The sequence below is a fragment of the Mastigoproctus giganteus genome, chromosome 12 (genome assembly GCF_048544385.1).
Source record: "Mastigoproctus giganteus isolate SK-2022 chromosome 12, ASM4854438v1, whole genome shotgun sequence".
NCBI lineage: Eukaryota > Metazoa > Arthropoda > Arachnida > Uropygi > Thelyphonidae > Mastigoproctus > Mastigoproctus giganteus.
In genome coordinates, this window is record NC_143586.1 from 33,535,236 (window position 1) to 33,553,897 (window position 18,662).

The following is an 18,662-nucleotide window of genomic DNA, read 5'->3' on the forward strand; positions in this document are numbered from 1 at the left end:
AATGCTTATGTCACACCAAACTGACTCGACACTGCACTGTCCAGCGATGTCGACTGGCTTCACTTCCTTGGATTTTATGTATTTCTTAACTAATAACATAACCACTCCTCCCTTCCTATCCTGTCTATCCTTTCTGTAGACGCTGTACTCCCCAAGTTCCAGTTCTGCATTCCTTATATCTGTGTGACACCATGTCTCTGAAATCCCAACAATATCTGCCTTTGATGTTTTGAGCAATACCTCAAATTCATCAAATTTATTTACTGAACTCCTAACACTGGTGAACCCACAAGTATATATGCACCTGTTCTTTTTCTTAGCTACCCTAACAAAACCCATGTGTTTACTTGTACCCCAATGATTCACTTTCACTGAGGTGCAGACCGCTGGGACAGTCTCGTCGGATTTTGTCAATGATATACAGGAAATTTTTCAGCACAGATAAGGAGGCATTTTTAGCATTGTATAGGCCAGCGTTTCCCAAACATTTTTAGTCTTGGAACACTTTTCATCTCACAACATATTCGCGGAACACTTACAAAACACAAGTTTAGCGGGAGCCAAAGAAGTTTGCTAATATTTTATTACATATGACGCACTGGGAATCAGGAGCATCTTTATTTCTAACACATGTAAAGCCGAAATTCATATAAGTGTCATTATATTTTCGTTTTAATCTTTTATTAGTTGGTTTTTTCACTTCGAAGTGTCAATATTGTGTTCGTTTTCATTGCTACAGTTGAAATACTAGAAGTACTTTGCTTCTCGTTTTAAAGTTCTTTTTTTCAACCACAATTCTATGGTCACATATTTTAATAATAATATTTCGAAATACTAATAATTAACAAAAAAAATTTTTACAAGGAAGGGAGTTTAGTTATGATATTGGTTGCTTCCTCCTCTCTTTCAGCCCATGTACTCCAGGCTAAATCGCATACAAATGGCATACCAGATCACCACACGTTGCTACTTTTTGGTAGATGTCATTACCTCTACGCATACTTCTCTATGAGAAGCCCACTAAAATAAAGTGTTCCACAGTCTATTTGATTATTAGTCTATACCAGTAGTAGTAGTAGTGGCATGTGATGCAAGAAAGCAAGTGTATGAGCTTATGCAGCATCAGCCAAAAAAAAATTCACACAACCATTCCCTCTAAATGTTTGTCCAGTTCCTCCTTAAATTTATTTAACCTATCAACTTCCAATAAAGCGCTTAGTGGCATAAGCCTCAAGCTATGGAGGACTATGTATAAATTTCTAATATTCTGATATAGCTATGTATTTCCGATGCACTTGCACTAAATTTATACATAGCCTATCAACTTCCATAACGACAGATGGAAGTTTGTTCTAGCAATTAACCACCTGCTGGCTAAAGGCAAATTTCCGAACGTCCATTCTACATTTGCCTTTCCTTAATTTGAATTTATGCCCCCTTAGGTTCGTAATCTTAACAAACTGTTGAAAAAAAGCCATGAAATAGGGTTGAATTTGAAAGTGTCTGCAATTCTGCCCAGACACGATAGGAGGGAGTATACGATGAGAGCCTTGTCGATCAATTCGGCCCTGGAAAGATTGTGCAAGGCTCAAGGGGTAGAATTTTTTTCAGCCTGGACTGTACTTGTTAACAGGAGAGATAGCTTCTACAGGGATGGGATACACTTAAATAGAAAGGGTGCAAGAATATTTGCTGATGCTATCGAGGCAGTGTTAGGTGGGTCGGAAAACTGCTAGCTTGGGGGGATACAAAGACGAATAGATTAACAGTAGCCACTGGCAGAGGTGAAAGAGATTCTTGCACTGCTTCTATTGGAATGAGCAGAAGCCTGAAAAACAAGATTCAGGATATTTCAGAGACTGCTGGGAGTCATTGCGGTACAAGTAAACACATGGGTTGTGTTAGGGTAGCTAAGAATAGAAATAGGTGCATGTATACTTGCGTGTACACCAATGCTAGGAGTTTAGTAAATAAATTTGATGAATTTGAGGTATTGCTCAAAACATCAAAGGCAGATATTGTTGGGATATCAGAGACTTGGTGTCACACAGATATAAGGAATGCAGAACAGGAATTTGGGGAGTACAACGTCTACAGAAAGGATAGACTGGATAGAAAGGGAGGAGGGGTTATGCTATTAGTTAAGAAATACATAAAATCCAAGGAAGTGAAGCCAGTGGACATCGCTGGACAGTGCAGTGTCGAGTCAGTTTGGTGTGACATAAGCATTGGGAGATCAAAATTGAGAGTAGGAGTGTGCTATAGGCCTAATGACTCTGATGAATATAATAAGAAACTGTACAGGGAAATAGAGTGGGCCAGTAAATCAGAGAGTCTTATAATGGGAGATTTTAATTTCCCAGATATTGACTGGAGTTTGGGGGCTGGTCACTCACACACTAGCAAGGCTTTTGTGGATTTATTGGATGATTGTTTTCTACTTCAGCATGTTCGGGAGTCAAGTAGAGGGAGGAATACTCTTGATTTGATTATCAGCAGTGATTCTTCACGCATTAAGAATCTGCAGATAAATAAACCACTAGGTGGCAGTGATCACAGTGTGCTGAAGTGGGATTTACTCAAAGAGGTAACTACCATTAGGGGTAAAGGGAAGGGTTATTGCTTTCGTAAAGGCGACTACGATGGACTGAGACAGTATTTAAATTCTATACAGTGGGACCAACTGATGATGTTACCAACAGCAAATGCAAAATGGGAAGCATTCAAAGAACTTATCTTGGAAGCTACTAGGCTTTACATACCAACTAAGAAATACTGTTCAAGGTTTAGGCCTAAATGGATGTCAGATGAACTCATGATGCATATGGCAGAGAAGAAACATGCATGGGAAACATACAAATTAACACATGACACAGAAGCCTATGATAGATACAAGTTGATCTGTAACCAAGTTACAAAGGAGGTTAGGCAGGCGAAGGCAGAGTACAAGAAATCTTTGGCAAGGGATGCAAAGAAAAACAGCAAAGAGTTCTTTACTTATGTAAACTCTAGAAGGAAGGGGATGAATCAGATTGGTCCACTTGATATCGATGGTCAACCGTTGATGATCCTGCTCAGGTAGCTAACAAACCAAATGAATATTTTGCATCGACATTCACACACGAGGAGTTATTTAGCGAGGGGAAAGCCAGAGGTGTATTCAACTGTAGCAGTAAGCTAGAGAATCTTGTAATAACTGAGAGTAAAGTGGAGGAGAAACTGTTGAAGATAAACACAAGAAAGGCACCCGGGATGGATGGGATCTATCCAGTTATATTAAAGGAGGCAGCAGAGGAAGTAAGCAAACCCTTAGCCATAATTATGAGAGCTTCCTTACACTCAGGGGAGGTACCCACAGACTGGAGATGTGCAAATGTGACCCCAATTCACAAAGGAGGATCAAAGGCTGACACAAGTAATTATAGACCTGTGAGTTTAACTTCTGTTCCAGGAAAATTAATGGAGGCACTAGTTAAAGAAGCACTGCAGGATCATTTAGACAAGACTTCAGTTATAGCTCGGACACAGCATGGTTTTGTCATGGGGAAGTCTTGCCTGACCAATTTGATTGGATACTGTGACGCAGTCACAAAGGAACTGGATGCAGGGAATAACTTTGACATTATATACTTGGATCTTAGAAAGGCTTTTGATACTGTTGCACATGGAAGACTGCTGCACAAGTTGGAGCAGTGTGGCATTGGAGGCAAATTGCTGCTGTGGATAAAGGAGTGGCTGAGGGGGAGAAGACAGAGAGTGGTAATCAATGGACATTGCTCATCGTGGACTAATGTTATTAGTGGAGTCCCTCAGGGCTCAGTGTTGGGTCCATTATTGTTTTCTGTATTCATAAATGATATTGATGATGGTATATCAAGCTTAATGTCGAAGTTTGCAGACGATACAAAGGTAGGCAGGGTTGTCAAGGACACTACACTGCTGGAGCAGGATCTAGAAAGGTTGAGCAGATGGGCTGAGAGGTGGCAAATGAAGTTTAACATTGACAAATGTAAAGTATTACACATGGGAAACAGCAACCCCAGAGCAACGTATCAACTCTGTGTTACTACACTGACAGTGGTAGAGAATGAAAGGGACCTCGGGGTGGTTGTGCAGGCAGATATGAAGTTCTCTGAGCAGTGCAGATGGGCTGCAAGAGTAGCTCATGGTGTATTGTCAATGATATATAGGAATTTTTCTAGCAGGGATAAGGAGGTGATTATTCCCTTGTATAAGGCAATGGTCAGGCCACACCTAGAGTACTGTATACAGGTCTGGAGTCCTCATTTCAAGAAGGATGTAGAGCTGCTGGAACGAGTACAGAGAAGGGCAACAAGATTAGTGAATGGAACAAAGGGGTGCTCTTACGAAGAAAGGCTTAAGTTTTTCAAATTACAGTGTCTGGAGACTAGGCACCAGCGAGGTGAAGAGGTGTATAAAGCATTGAATGGTTTGAGCATGCTCAATGCTGATGGGATTCTTCCTCTCGCTCAGAATAATCACCTGAGAGGGCATAAATTCAAATTGAGGAAAGACAGATGTAGGATAGACGTGCGGAAATTTGCCTTTAGCCAGAGAGTGGTTTGTTGGTGGTACAGACTTCCATCCCTTGTCGTGAAAGTTGATAGCCTAAACAAGTTTAAGGCTGAGCTGGACAGGTATTTTGAACGAACAGAGGGGTGAAGTGGAAGTGGTTTTTTTTTTGGCTGATGCTGCATAAGCTTGCTTTCTTGCATCAAATGCCTCTACTAATGCTATTTAGTGTGCTCAACCCATTCAAGGCCTTATACACCTCAATCAGATCACTGCACAGGTGCCTAGTCTCCAGCCATTGCAATTTGCAGAACTTAAGCCTCTCTTGGTAAGAGGGATCCCTTCATTCCCCTCACCAATCTTGTTGCTCTTCTCTCTACACGCTCAAGCAATTCAACATCCTAATATGAGGCCTCCAGACCTCTATGCAGTACTCAAGGCATGGCCTGACCATTGCCCTATACAGAGGAACAATCACCTCCTTTTCCCTGATAGCAAAATTCCTATGTAACATTGACAAAACCCCATGACCTGCCCTGGCAACATGTCTGCATTTCTCAGAAAACTTCATATCTGACTGCACAATTACTCCCAGGTCTTTTTCGATTTTCTACCACCTTAAGTGTAGTACCACACAGTTGGTACATTTTTCTGGGGTTACTTCTACCCAGTATATTAATAAACAAAAAAAAATTATGTTAAATATTATAATGATACAAAAGTGGTGTATGCTACAAATATGGAAAACATATATTTTTTTAATTATTAATTATGATTTTTTTAGGAACACTTGTTCACATCTCACGGAACACAGTTTGAGAAACACTGGTATAAGCAATGGTTGGGCTATATTATTATTATTATTATTATTATTAGCCATATGGTGCAAGAAAGTCTGAGGCTCATGCTGCACCATCCAAAAAAAAAAAAAAAAATTCTGAATTACCCCGAGAGAGAGAGATACAATGGATTCCGGTTATTTGGGCCACCGGTTAATCGGGGAAGCTGTTTATTTGGGGCAAATCTTAAAAAACAGAACCCAATCGAGAAAATAACCAGGGTTTACTTTGCTTAATTGGGACAACATGCCATTTAATCAGGGCAAGAGACCGCAGCACAGGAGATTATCCTACGATTGTCTCCGACCATACTACGTGGTTCAGTCGGATTTATGGAGGTCACACAACCACAAAACAATAAAAACAATTAGCAGTCACCTGTTTATCGGGCTTTCATGTTAGTGCAATCTATCATAAATGGATAGTAAACTCAATCTTATTGAATTTGCGATAATACCGACAGCTGGAATTCTGTGGGTTATTATGGTGAAACGTGTTTACTCTTACATGACATCTTTAATCATATAAAAAAAATTAATTTTCATAATCTTCTTTTCATTCCTATTTTTAAAGCTTCGTAACTTGTTACTAAATTTGTGTGCGCCATGTTCTTTGTTATTGATTGCTTATCTTTTTACTGTTTTAAATTTTAACCCCCACCCACAAATGTCAGTGAACAGAAATGTCAACTAGTTAGTGTGTCCGTATTAATTATTCCGATTATCATGTATATTCTTCCAATTTTCACGTATCATTTAATTTTTTAATTGGTAAGGTAATAAAGGGTAAATCTGTGCTTAATATATCTTTACTTATATACCCTGTGGATAATATTCCTCCTATTTTTGCTAATTAGAATCGCTGTTTAATAGAATTAAAATTCAATTCACAAACGTGTCACAATGACCGGAGCTTCTACACATCGTACAGTGAACGGTACTTTACTGTGGTGAGTCCATCGTAATGTGATTTGATTGTACATTGAACCAATTGTAAAGCGGGGGTCCCTTGTATTTTTAACTATTTACGTGAAACTGGATAATTGGGGCAAAATGCACTAGTCCCGATGTGTCCCAAATAACCGGAATCAACTGTGTGTGTGTGTGTGTGTGTGTGTGTGTGTGTGTGTGTGTGTGTGTGTGTGTGTGTGTGTGTGTGTGTGTGTGTGTGTGTGTGTGTGTATAGAGAGAGAGAGTATCTTGAGTATTGCATACAGGTCTGAAAGCCTCCTTTTAGGAAGGCTGTGGATCTGTTGGAAATGGTGCAGAGAAGCTACAAGATTAGTGGGGAGAAACAAAAGGGCACTCTTACCAAGAAAGATCAGTTCTACAAATTGCAGCATGTGGAAATTAGGCACCCACAAGGATATGCGACTGAGGTTTTAAAGCTTTGAATAGATTGAGTAAGCTAAATGTTAGTAGCATCCTTACACTCTTACTCAGACAACAGATAAGGCGGCATAATTGTTGCAGGATCGATGTGTGGAAATTAGCTTTCAACCAGCAGGTAGATGATTATTATTAGAACTGTACAGAATTTAAATGTTTGTTCTGATTGTTATCAGAACAAACTGATATCTGGTGTTATGGAAGTTTCAATAAATTTAAGGAATTAGATAAATTACACTGTTTGGCATCACTTTCCTTCCTGAAATAATCTTGACAGATTCTCATAAGAAATATGTTCAAAAACTCAGATATGTGCTTAAAAAGTTCTCAGTTTTCAAATATCATACGTTAATGACCGAAAACCAAGACCTGTAGTTGGTTTAATCGATTAACTTTTCCATCTATTTTATCAATTTTTTTTTTTTTTTTTTTTCTAGAACATTCAGGAGATTTCTAGAGTATTCAGAAGCTTTCTACAACATTCGAGAATGTTTCAGACCACTCTAAAATATTTTTACATACAGAAGAAAGGTCAGAATGTTCCTGGAAAGTTCTAGAACTTTTGACAGAGTTCTTTAGAAGCCTTGTGAGCCTTCTAGAAACTTCTCTACCAGTATACGTATGAGTGGGTTCTACACCAAGCAAACATTTTCATATTTCAAAAAGTGTACGTGTTTCAGAGAGTGAGTGGTGAACAAGTGTCATGTGCATAAGTGCAAACTGTGAACTGTGTTTAAATTAGAAATAAAAACCTAAAAATTTTTAATTGTGTTCTTATGTGTGTGTGTGTACCTCAACCATACATGAAATATGATGCTTTCTTGCCGAAATAAGCCTGATGGCTTTTGCTACATCTTGTGAAGAAGTGGTATTAAAACCACAGCAGAAGCTACTGTCACAACTTATGAGAAAAGCCTACAAACTCTATTTTGGATGTAAGGTTGGAGACCAAGATAAAGTATGGGCTCCGAAAATTTCCCGTAGCTCATGTTTAAGGACATTAACAGGCTGGCTTAGAGGTAATCAATACCTTTTGCTGTTCCACTGATATGATGGGAACCTCAAGACCACGTAAACGATTGTTACTTTTGATTGACTAATATGTCTGGTTTTTCTGGGAAATCCAAGCATAAAGTAGAGTATCCCAACATACCTTCTACTCTAAGGCCGGTCCCTCAAGGTGATAGAATGCCAGTACCAAAGCCACCAGAAATTTATGGGCTTGATTCTGATTCAGGATTGGAAAAGGAGTCTCTAAAAGATACAGAACCCAGAATGAGTATAGATCCAGACTTTCCAACTCTTGATACTGCAAAGCCACATCTAATCATCACTCAGGCAGAATTGAATGATTTGGGCAGAGATTTGGACCTCTCCAAAAACAATTACTAGGATCACAGCTTTAGCGGTGGAATCTTCTTGAAAAGGCATCAAGATGACTTTTTACAGGAAGAAGCAATCTAACATAACAACCTATTACTCCATGGATGGTGCTTTGGTTTATTGTAACAATTTCCATGAATTAATGGAAGAGTTACATCTGGAGCACGTCCTCAAGCAGTGGAGGCTTTTCATTGATTCAATCAAGGACAATTTGAAAGCAGTTTTATTCCATAATAGAAATAAGTATCCATCTATACTATGGGCCCATGCAATTCACATAAAGGAAACATACAAGAACCTACAGGTTCTTTTTCAAAAAATATGTTATCAAGAATACAAATGGAATATCTGTGCCGACCTAAAAGTGGTAAGCTTTGCTAATTATTTCGCAAGGTGGTTACGTTAAATACTGTTGCTTTTCATGTGGGTGGGACAGCTGAGCAAAAGATTGCCACTACAGGGTAAAAAAAAAAAAAAAAAGACAAGCCCATTCAGAAACTACACCAGGCAGAAAAAATGTGGCACATTCTCCTTTGATGGATAAGTCAAAAATTTATTTACCTCCATTGCATATCAAGTTAGGTTCGATAAAAATATTTGTGAAAGCGATGGACAAAAAATGAGGATTTTCCTGTTTGAGGCAAAAGTTTCCTCGAATCAGTGAGGCCAAGATAAAAGAGGGAACTTTTGTGGGTCCTCAAATCAGATCTGTCAGAACTGTTTAGGCAATGAGAAATAAAAATTACTGTGAAATTGTGGATGAGCTAATTTTAACATACAGAGAGTTGGGATGCAACATGTCGTTAAAGCTTCATTTCTTATATTCCCATTCAAACTTTTTTTCCTAAAAACTTGGGAGTAGTATCTGATGAACACAGTGAAAGGTTTCACCAAGATATTTCTCAAATGGAAAAAAGATACCAGAGAAAATAGAGTCCAAATATAATGGCAGGCTACTGTTGTAATCTCATAGGGGAGACACCAATGGATTATATAGAAGGCAAAAAACAATGAAATAAGTGTTTTGTTATAAGATAGGCATTTTTGTAAATGGAATATGGTTAATAGACTCATTGTTCAATATTTAGTACTATATGTAATTCTTAAAATATATTAAATCTTTTTTACTAGAAACATAGTTTTTGACTTTAATCCTTTCTCCCTTAAAATTGGTGTACAGCAATATGGGTGGCATATTTGAATTCAGCAATGTCAAATATATAAGAATCACCCAGAATTTAAACAGGGAGCAAAAAAAGATTCTTCTTTGCCAACCAGTGTTATTAGAGGGATATATCGGTGATGTGAGAAGGGATTTTTTTTTTTTTTTTTTTTTTGGCTGATTCTGTATAAGCTTGCTTCCTTACATCATTTGCCTCTACTAAATAGCAGGTGCAAGCTGAGGATATGGGTTTTGAGACTCAGTGAAGAAATAACATTGGGGCCTGGGGCTTTCGTGGCATCAAGATTCATCAGTACTAGATTTAGAAGAAAAGTATGATTCTAATAAGTCAGCTTTATCTGCTTACTTATTCACATTAACAAGGAATAAAGTTATCAGAACCATCAAGTTGTAACAGAGATGGATGTATAGATAGACAGAAGTGGGGATCTATACCACTGCCCAGAAGACTCAGCTATAATTTCTACAAAACACAAACCTTTCATTTATATTTAGTCGTTTCATTGACTTAATTGTTATACTAAATTATTTCCTGTAAGTAGCTTTATAGTTCTAGCCAAGCTCTGTGGTTTATTTTGAATTTAGATAGCGATTTTGCAAGTTAATACTTAGTGTCCGTAGATTTTACATTCATAACTTGCCACCATTGTTATACGATATGGAATACCATAAGGTTTAACGTAAAACTAGATGGTGAAATATGTAGCAGTGTATTACAAATCTGTTAGATTAGTATAGCATTATCAATAAAATTTATTAATCTTATTAAATTTCATTGTTAATTAAATTATACTTAAACGGAATCATGACCCAGACTAGAGCAGCAAAGCTGAGTTCACAGAATAGCCAGAGTGCTGTGGCACGTGGGAAAACCGAAGGGACGATTCTCCCATGCATCACAGTCTATAAACAATGCGCGAAATGTGAAATGTCTGCAGAACTGACTATAACAGTACATGAACCAGCCAAGGAGGATATCTTTGTGTGTGCTAGATGCAGAGACTGTGAAAAAATTAAGCACGAACTGAGCATTCTGATGGGCATCTATGAGAGTTTGAGGTGTAAGGTAAATGCCCTCGGAGAAATTAATACAAGGGTCCCATCAAGCTCACAGTTGCCCAACTCAACGCCAGAGCTCACTCCTGCGCATTAGGCAACACAGCGGCAATCTCCAAGGCAGAAATCACAATGCGCGAAGTCATCGACAATAACTAGTTCCCACAGGAACTAGTTATTGTCGATGACTCTATTGTCAGGGAGACGGGTAATATAGTATGCAAAAAGAATAGGTGGAACAGGAATAGGGTATATCTGACAGGGGCAAAATTTGATGACGTTGTAGAACAGATGTCATCTTTTAAGGGCACAAAAGGTGATATTGTTGTACATTAGCACTAATGACCTTAAGAGTAAGAGATCTGCAGATTACCTTAACAAGTACAGGTCAATGTTGAAAAAAAGTTGTGAGTTCGGTTTAAATTTGAAAGTGTCTGCAATTCTGCCCAGACACGATAGGAGGGAGTATATGATGAGAGCTTTGTCAATCAATTCAGCCCTGGAGAGACTATGCAAGGCTCACGTGGTAGAATTTTTTTCAGTGTGGTCTGTGCTTGCTAACAGGAGAGACTGCTTCTACAGGAATGGAATACACTTAAATAGAAAGAGTGCAAGAATATTTGTTGATGCAATCGAGGCAGTGTTAGGTGGGTCGGAAAACTGCTACTTTGGGGTGATTCACAGACTAAAAGATTAACAGTAGCCGCAGGCAGAAGCGAAAGTGATTCTTGCACTGCTTCTATTGTAATGAACAGCAGCCTAGAGAGCAAGTTGCTGGGGACTTCAACATCTGATGGGAGTCATCATGGAACAAGTAAATACATGGGCTGTGTTAGGGTAACTAAGCGTAAGAACAAGTGCATGTATACTTGCATGTATACTAATGCACTAATGCTAGAAGTAAAGTAAATAAAACTGATGAATTTGAAGTGCCGATCAAGATATCAAAAGCAGATATTGTTGGAATATCAGAGACATGGTGTGACACAAATATAAGCAGTGCAGAATTGGAATTTGATGAGTACAATGTGTACAGAAAGGACAGACAGGGTAGGAAGGGAGGAGGGGTTATGCTGTTAGAGAAACACAAAATCTATGGGAGGGCATTCAATTGACAGGGGTGAACAGTGCAATGTTGAGTCTGTTTGGTGTGACATAAACACTAGGAAAGGGAAAATGAGAGTAGGAGTACGTTATAGGTCTAATGATGCTGATGAGTATAATGAACAGTTGTGCAGAGAAATAGAATGGGCCAGTAAATCATTATGTATGCCAGGGGCAAAGGTTGATGACGTTGTAGAGCGAATATCATCTCTTAAGGGCACAAAAGGTGATACTGTTGTACACGTTGGCACTAATGATATTAAGAGTAGGAGACCGGCAGAATTACTTAACAAGTACAGGTCACTGTTGAAAAAAAAACAGTGAATTACGGTTGAATTTGAGAGTGTCTACAATTTTTCCCAGACACAATAGGAGGGAGTACATGATGAGAACCTTGTCGATCAATTCAGCCCTGGAAAGATTGTGCAAGGGTCAAGGGGTAGAATTTTTTTTCAGCCTTGTCTGTACTTGTTAACAAAAGGGACTGCTTCTACAGGGATGTGATACACTTAAATAGAAAGGGTGCAAGAATATTTGCTGATGCTATAGAGGCAGTGTTAGGTGGGTCGGAAAACTGCTAGCTTGGGGGGGATACAAGGACTAATAGATTAACAGTAGCGACTAGCAGAGGTGAAAGTGATTCTTGCACTGCTTCTATTGGAATGAGGAGAAACCTGGAAAACAAGATGCAGGATATTTCAAAGACTGCTGGGAGTCATTGCTATACAAGTAAACACATGGGTTGTATTAGGGTAGCTAAGAAAAAGAACAGGTGCATGTATACTTGCGTGTACGCCAATGCTAGGAGTTCAGTAAATAAATTTGATGAGTTTGAGGTATTGCTCAAAGTATCAAAGGCAGATATTGTTGGGATATCAGAGACATGGTGTCACACAGATATAAGGAATGCAGAACTGGAATTTGGGGAGTTCAACGTCTACAGAAAGAATAGACGGGATAAGAAGGGAGGAGGGGTTTATGCTATTAGTTAAGAAACACAAAATCCAAGGAAGTGAAGCCAGTCGACATCCCTGGACAGTGCAGTGTCAAGTCAGTTTGGTGTGACATAAGCACTGGGAGATCAAAATTGAGAATAGGAGTGTGCTATAGGCCTGATGAGTATAATAAGAAACTGTACAGGGAAATAGAGTGGGCCAGTAAATCAGAGAGTCTTATAATGGGGGATTTTAATTTCCCAGAAATTGACTGGAATATGAGGGCTGGTCACTCACACACTAGCAAGGCTTTTTTGGATTTATTGGATGATTTTCCACATCAGCATGTTCGGGAGGCAACTAGAGGGAGTAATACTCTTGATTTGATTATCAGCAGTGATTCTTCATGCATTAAGAATCTGCAGGTAAATGAACCACTAGGTGGCAGTGATCACAGTGTGCTGAAGTGGAATTTACTCAAAGAGGTAACTACCATTAGGGGTAAAGGGAAGGGTTATTGCTTTCGTAAAGGCGACTACAATGGACTGAGACAGTATTTAAATTATATACAGTGGGACCAACTGATGATGTTACCAACAGCAAATGCAAAATGGGAAGCATTCAAAGAACTTATCTTGGAAGCTACTAGGCTTTACATACCAACTAAGAAATATTGTTCAAGGTTTAGGTCTAAATGGATGTCAGATGAACTAATGAGGCATATGGCAGGGAAGAAACATGCATGGGATACATACAAATTAACACATGACACAGAAGCCTATGATAGATACAAGTTGATCTGTAACCAAGTTACCAAGGAGGTTAGGCAGGCGAAGGCAGATTACGAGAAATCTTTGGCAAGGGATGCAAAAAAAAACAGAAAAGAGTTCTTTACTTATGTAAACTCTAGAAGGAAGGGGATGGATCAGATTGGTCCACTTGATATCGATGGGTCAACTGTTGATGATCCTGCTCAGGTAGCTAACAAACTAAATGAATATTTTGCATCGACATTCACACATGAGGAGTTATTTAGCGAGGGGAAAGCTAGAGGTGTATTCAACTCTAGCAGTAAGCTAGAGAATCTTGTAATAACTGAGAGTAAAGTGGAGGAGAAATTGTTGAAGATAAATACAAGGAAGGCACCCGGGGTGGATGGGGTCTATCCAGTTATATTAAAGGAGGCAGCAGAGGAAGTAAGCAAACCCTTAGCCATAATTATGAGAGCTTCCTTGGACTCAGGGGAGGTACCCACAGACTGGAGATGTGCAAATGTGACCCCAATTCACAAAGGAGGATCAAAGGATGACACAAGTAATTATAGACTTGTGAGTTTAACTTCTGTTCCTGGAAAATTAATGGAGGCACTAGTTAAAGAAGCACTGCAGGATCATTTAGACAAGACTTCAGTTATAGCTCGGACACTGCATGGTTTTGTTAAGGGGAAGTCTTGCCTGACCAATTTGATTGGATACTGTGATGCAGTCACAAAGGAACTGGATGCAGGGAATAACTTTGATATTATATACTTGGATCTTAGAAAGGCTTTTGATACTGTTGCACATGGAAGACTGCTGCACAAATTGGAGCAGTGTGGCATTGGAGGCAAATTGCTGCTATGGATAAAGGGGTGGTTGAGGGGGAGCAGACAGAGAGTGGTAATCAATGGACACTGCTCATCGTGGACTAATGTTATTAGTGGAGTCCCTCAGGGTTCAGTATTGGGTCCATTATTGTTTTCTGTATTTGTAAATGATACTGATGATGGTAGGTCAAGCTTAATGTCCAAGTTTGCAGACGATACGAAGGTTGGCAGGGTTGTCAAGGACACTACTGACACTATGCTACTGCAACAGGATCTGGAAAGGTTGAGCAGATGGGCTGAGAGGTGGCAAATGAAGTTTAACATTGACAAATGTAAAGAACTACATATGGGGAAACAGCAACCCCAGAGCAACGTATCAAGTCTGTGATACTACACTGGCAGTGGTAGAGAATGAAAAGGACCTGGGGGTGGTTGTGCAGGCAGATATGAAGTTTTCTGAGCAGTGCAGACGGGCTGCAAGAGTAGCTCATGGTGTATTGTTGATGATATATAGGGATTTTTCTAGCAGTGATAAGGAGGTGATTATTCCCTTGTATAAGGCAATGGTCAGGCCACACCTAGAGTACTGTATACAGGTCTGGCGGCCTCATTTCAAGAAGGATGTAGAGATGCTGGAACAAGTACAGAGAAGGGCAACAAGATTAGTGAATGGAACAATGGGGTGCTCTTACGAAGAAAGGCTTAAGTTTTGCAAATTATAGTGGAGACTAGGCACCAGCGAGGTGATCTGATAGAGGTGTATAAAGCCTTGAATGGTTTGAGCATGCTCAATGCTGATGGGATTCTTCCTCTTGCTCAGAATAATCACCTGAGAGGGCATAAATTCAAATTGAGGAAAGACAGATGTAGGATAGACGTGCAGAAATTTGCCTTTAGCCAGCAGGTGGTTGGTTGGTGGAACAGACTTTCATCCCTTGTCGTGGAAGTTGATAGCCTAAATAAGTGTAAGGCTCAGCTGGACAGGTATTTCGAACGAACGGAGGGGTGCAGTGGAAGTTTATTTTTTTTTGGCTGATGCTGCATAAGTTTGTTTCTTGCATCACATGCTTCCACGAATGGAGGATTTTAACTTTCCAAATATTGACTGGAACTTGTGGTTGGTCACTCGCACACTAGCAAGGCTTTTGCGGATTTAATGGAGGATTGTTTTCTACAGCAACATGCTCAAGGGACAACCAGGTGGAGTAATACCCTTGATCTGATTATCAGCAGTGATAATGCATGCATTAGCAATTTTCAGAAAAAGGAACCACTAGGTGCCAGTGACCACAGTGTACTGATGTGGGATTTACTTAAAGATGTAACTACGATCAAGAGTAAAGGGAAGGGTTTTTGTTTTCATAAAGGTGACTACAGAGGTCTCAGATAGTTTTTAAATTATACAGGGTGGAATCAACTGATGATGTATGTTACCAATGGCAAATTCTAAATGGGAAGCCTTCAGGGACTTAATCTTGGAGGCTACTAGGCTTTTCATACCAACTAAGAAATACTGTTAGGCCTAAATGGATGTCAGATGAATTAATGAGGCTCGTGGCAGAGAAGAAAAATGCATCGGAAGCATATAAATTATCAGGTGACACAGAAGCCTATGACAGATATAAGTTAGTCTGTAATCCAGTCACAAAGGAGGTTAGGCAGGCGAAGGCAGATTATGAGAAATCTTTGGCAAAGGAAAACAGCAAAGAGTTCTTTACTTATGGTTTTTTTTTTATGTAAACCCCAAACACGAGAGGTATTAGAACCTATAGTACTTAGTACCGTGCTTGAGTAGGAGGTTGAGAAGAGGAAAGACGATATTTGTTTACACTGGACTTGAACTTCTGTAGACTGTCATTTTCAGGAAATACGAATGAAGGAAGGTTGTTCCAGAAAACGGCAGTTGAATGAATAAATGAGGAAGATGAAAAGTTGGTTCTGTGAGTTTGAAGTTGAACAGTAAATGGATGTTGGCTGGTGGCTGCACATGTTCGGACTGTTTTGAAAGAGAGAGCGGGAATTATAGAAGCCAATTCAGAAGAACAGTACCCATTGAAGTATTTGTAGAAGAGGCATGCAACAGAAACAGTACGTCTATGAGAAAGCGAGTGGAGAGATTCTGTTCAAGATAAATCATTAATTAACCTAACTGCCCTCTTCTGAATGGACTCAAGAAACCTGAGAGAGGTTTTGGCGGCACCACCCCAGATTTGGGAACAATATTCCATGGTAGGGCAGATTTGCGTTTATATAGAGTGAGCGGCTGTTTGTAAGAAAAGTAACGGCGAGAGCAAAAGAGAAAACAAAGTTTTTTTGATGCAGAGGAAGCAATATTTGTAATGTGCTTGTGCCAAGAGAGATTAGAAGTCAGGGTAATCCCAAAAGAGATATATCATTTTGCCGAGAAATCGGAGTGTCACTAAAGATAAGCATAGAAGCAGAAGAATCCTTTTTGCGAGATATAAGACAAGACTGAGTTTTAGAAGGGTTGAAATCAACTAAGTTGTCTTTGCCCCACTGGAGAATTACCTGAAGATTGGCATTTAAGAAATTGGTAGCAGATTTTCGAGAAGTTGAAGCTCATTAAGCAGGGCAAGGGTTCTCAAAATGGAAAGTGGAATACCGTGTGCTATCATCAGCAAAACTATGGATAGGATTTCCAGTCAATGGAAGAAGGTCATTAATATACAAGAGGAAAAGAGTGGGGGAAAGAACTGAACCTTGGGGGACACCGGCATTAGTGGAGAAGTTAGAAGATAAAAAGCCATCTACCATCACCCTCAGTGAGCGATCAGAGAGAAAACTGGATAACCAATTACAAAAAACAGTAGGCAAACCATAAGATGGAAGCTTGTTTAGAAGACCTTTATGCTAAACACGATCGAAAGCCTTTGAGATGTCAAGAGCAACTACTTGTGTTTCACTGAACCTTTCCATTGAATTAGTCCATAAATGGGTACCATAAGCCAGAATATCACCAGTAGATTGACACTGACGGAATTCATACTGGTGATCATTGATCAGACGGAAGATTTCTAGGTAGTTTAAAAATTGGCAGTTAACTGATTTCTCCATTACTTTAGAAAGAGTAGAAGTAATTGCAATGGGACGATAATTGGATGGGAGGGATTTGTCACCCATTTTAGGAACTGGCTGAATATGAGCCAGTTCCTAAAATGGTTTTTTTTTTATGTTCAGTTTCCAAGCAGAAGGAAAAACACCTTTGGAATAAGAAAGTAAAAAAAGGTGGCAAAGAACAGGAATAAGTTCAGGAGCACAGGTTTTGGAAATAAGTGGAGAAATACCATCGGGACCTGGAGATTTCTTAGCTTCAAGATTCGTCAAAATACTTCTGACATCCTTTTCACGTAAGACCACAGGAGGCTTTGAATGGAGTGCATTGGGAATGGTGGGAGGTGTTTTACCAACATCATTAATACATGAGTTGGAAGAAAAATGGGATGCTAGCAGGTCAGCTTTATCCTTGGCTGAAGTGACAACAGAACCATCTGGTTTTGACAGAGGTGGGAGCAGAGATTGGCAAAAGTTGCTGTCAATAGCTTTGGCAAGAGACCAGAATGTTCGGCTACCATTAGGGCAAGAAGCAGGTTTTCTACTCTTAGCCTGTTCAAACTCTAGTTTGGACTGATTAATAACTGCTTTACAATTGTTGCGAGCTTTGGTGTAGGCAGAAAATGAAACTGAAGAATTAGAAACAAGCCAATTATGATATGCAACATTCTTCTCTTGAACAGCCTTAGCACATTTACTGGAAAACCAAGGTTGAGATAAAGGACGAAATTTTAAAGTGGAGTGTGGGACACAGGATTCCATTCCTGCAAGAATAATTTTGGATCTGAGCAAACATTGACATCAGAAGTTTTGAAACAGTAATCCGACCAAGGAAAAGAAGAAAAGAAATCTCGAAGGTCATCCCATTTGGCATTCTAGTAATGTCAAACAACACGAGGTTGGGAATAGCCATAAGATAAAGGCTCCATTGGAGAAGAGACAATCATCAAGTAGTGATCTGAAGTGCCTAAAGGCCCTCTCACTTCAACCATATACTTAGAAGGGTTGTTTGTGAGAAAAAGATGAAGCGTGTTGGCTGTATGATTAGGATTGTCCACTATTCTTGTAGGTAAATGAACAATTTGTGCAAGGTCATTAGTAATTGCAAAAGCCTCAGCATCTCGACCAGCTGGGTCGGTGTGACTAGAAAATGGAAGCCAGCTGGAGTTATGAACATTAAAATCACCAAGGAAAATTACCTCCTGTTAGGAAAGTTCAACTGGAGAAAGTCAAGTTGCAAGGAGAAGTCAAAGAGCTCCAAGTGATTAGTGGAGTTGGGAGAACGGTAGAGACAACAGATGAATTTGACACAATGAGGTAGAGAGATTTTATGAAAGAGAAGATCAGAGAGGAGATTCCAAATTGCCAAGTCTCTGACAGGGAATATCAGAACGGACATATGCACAAGCACCATCTTTGAGGTGAAAGAAATCATACAGAGAATAATTTGGGCATCTCAGATGAGCAGCAGTTGAATCAATCAATAACTGAGATTCTGTCAGAAAAAGTACATAGGGCTTGGCAGAATGCAAAGATTAGAATTGAGACCACATATATTTATGAAATGAATTAGGAAGTGTTTGG

At 39.4% G+C, this 18,662-nt stretch overlaps 1 protein-coding gene across 1 annotated transcript in view; it reads right to left on the bottom strand.

Moving 5' to 3' along the window:
- Positions 1-18,662, bottom strand: part of LOC150076868 (uncharacterized) — a 238,521-nt gene that overhangs the window by 178,349 nt on the left and 41,510 nt on the right. The gene's annotated exons all lie outside the window — the stretch shown is intronic.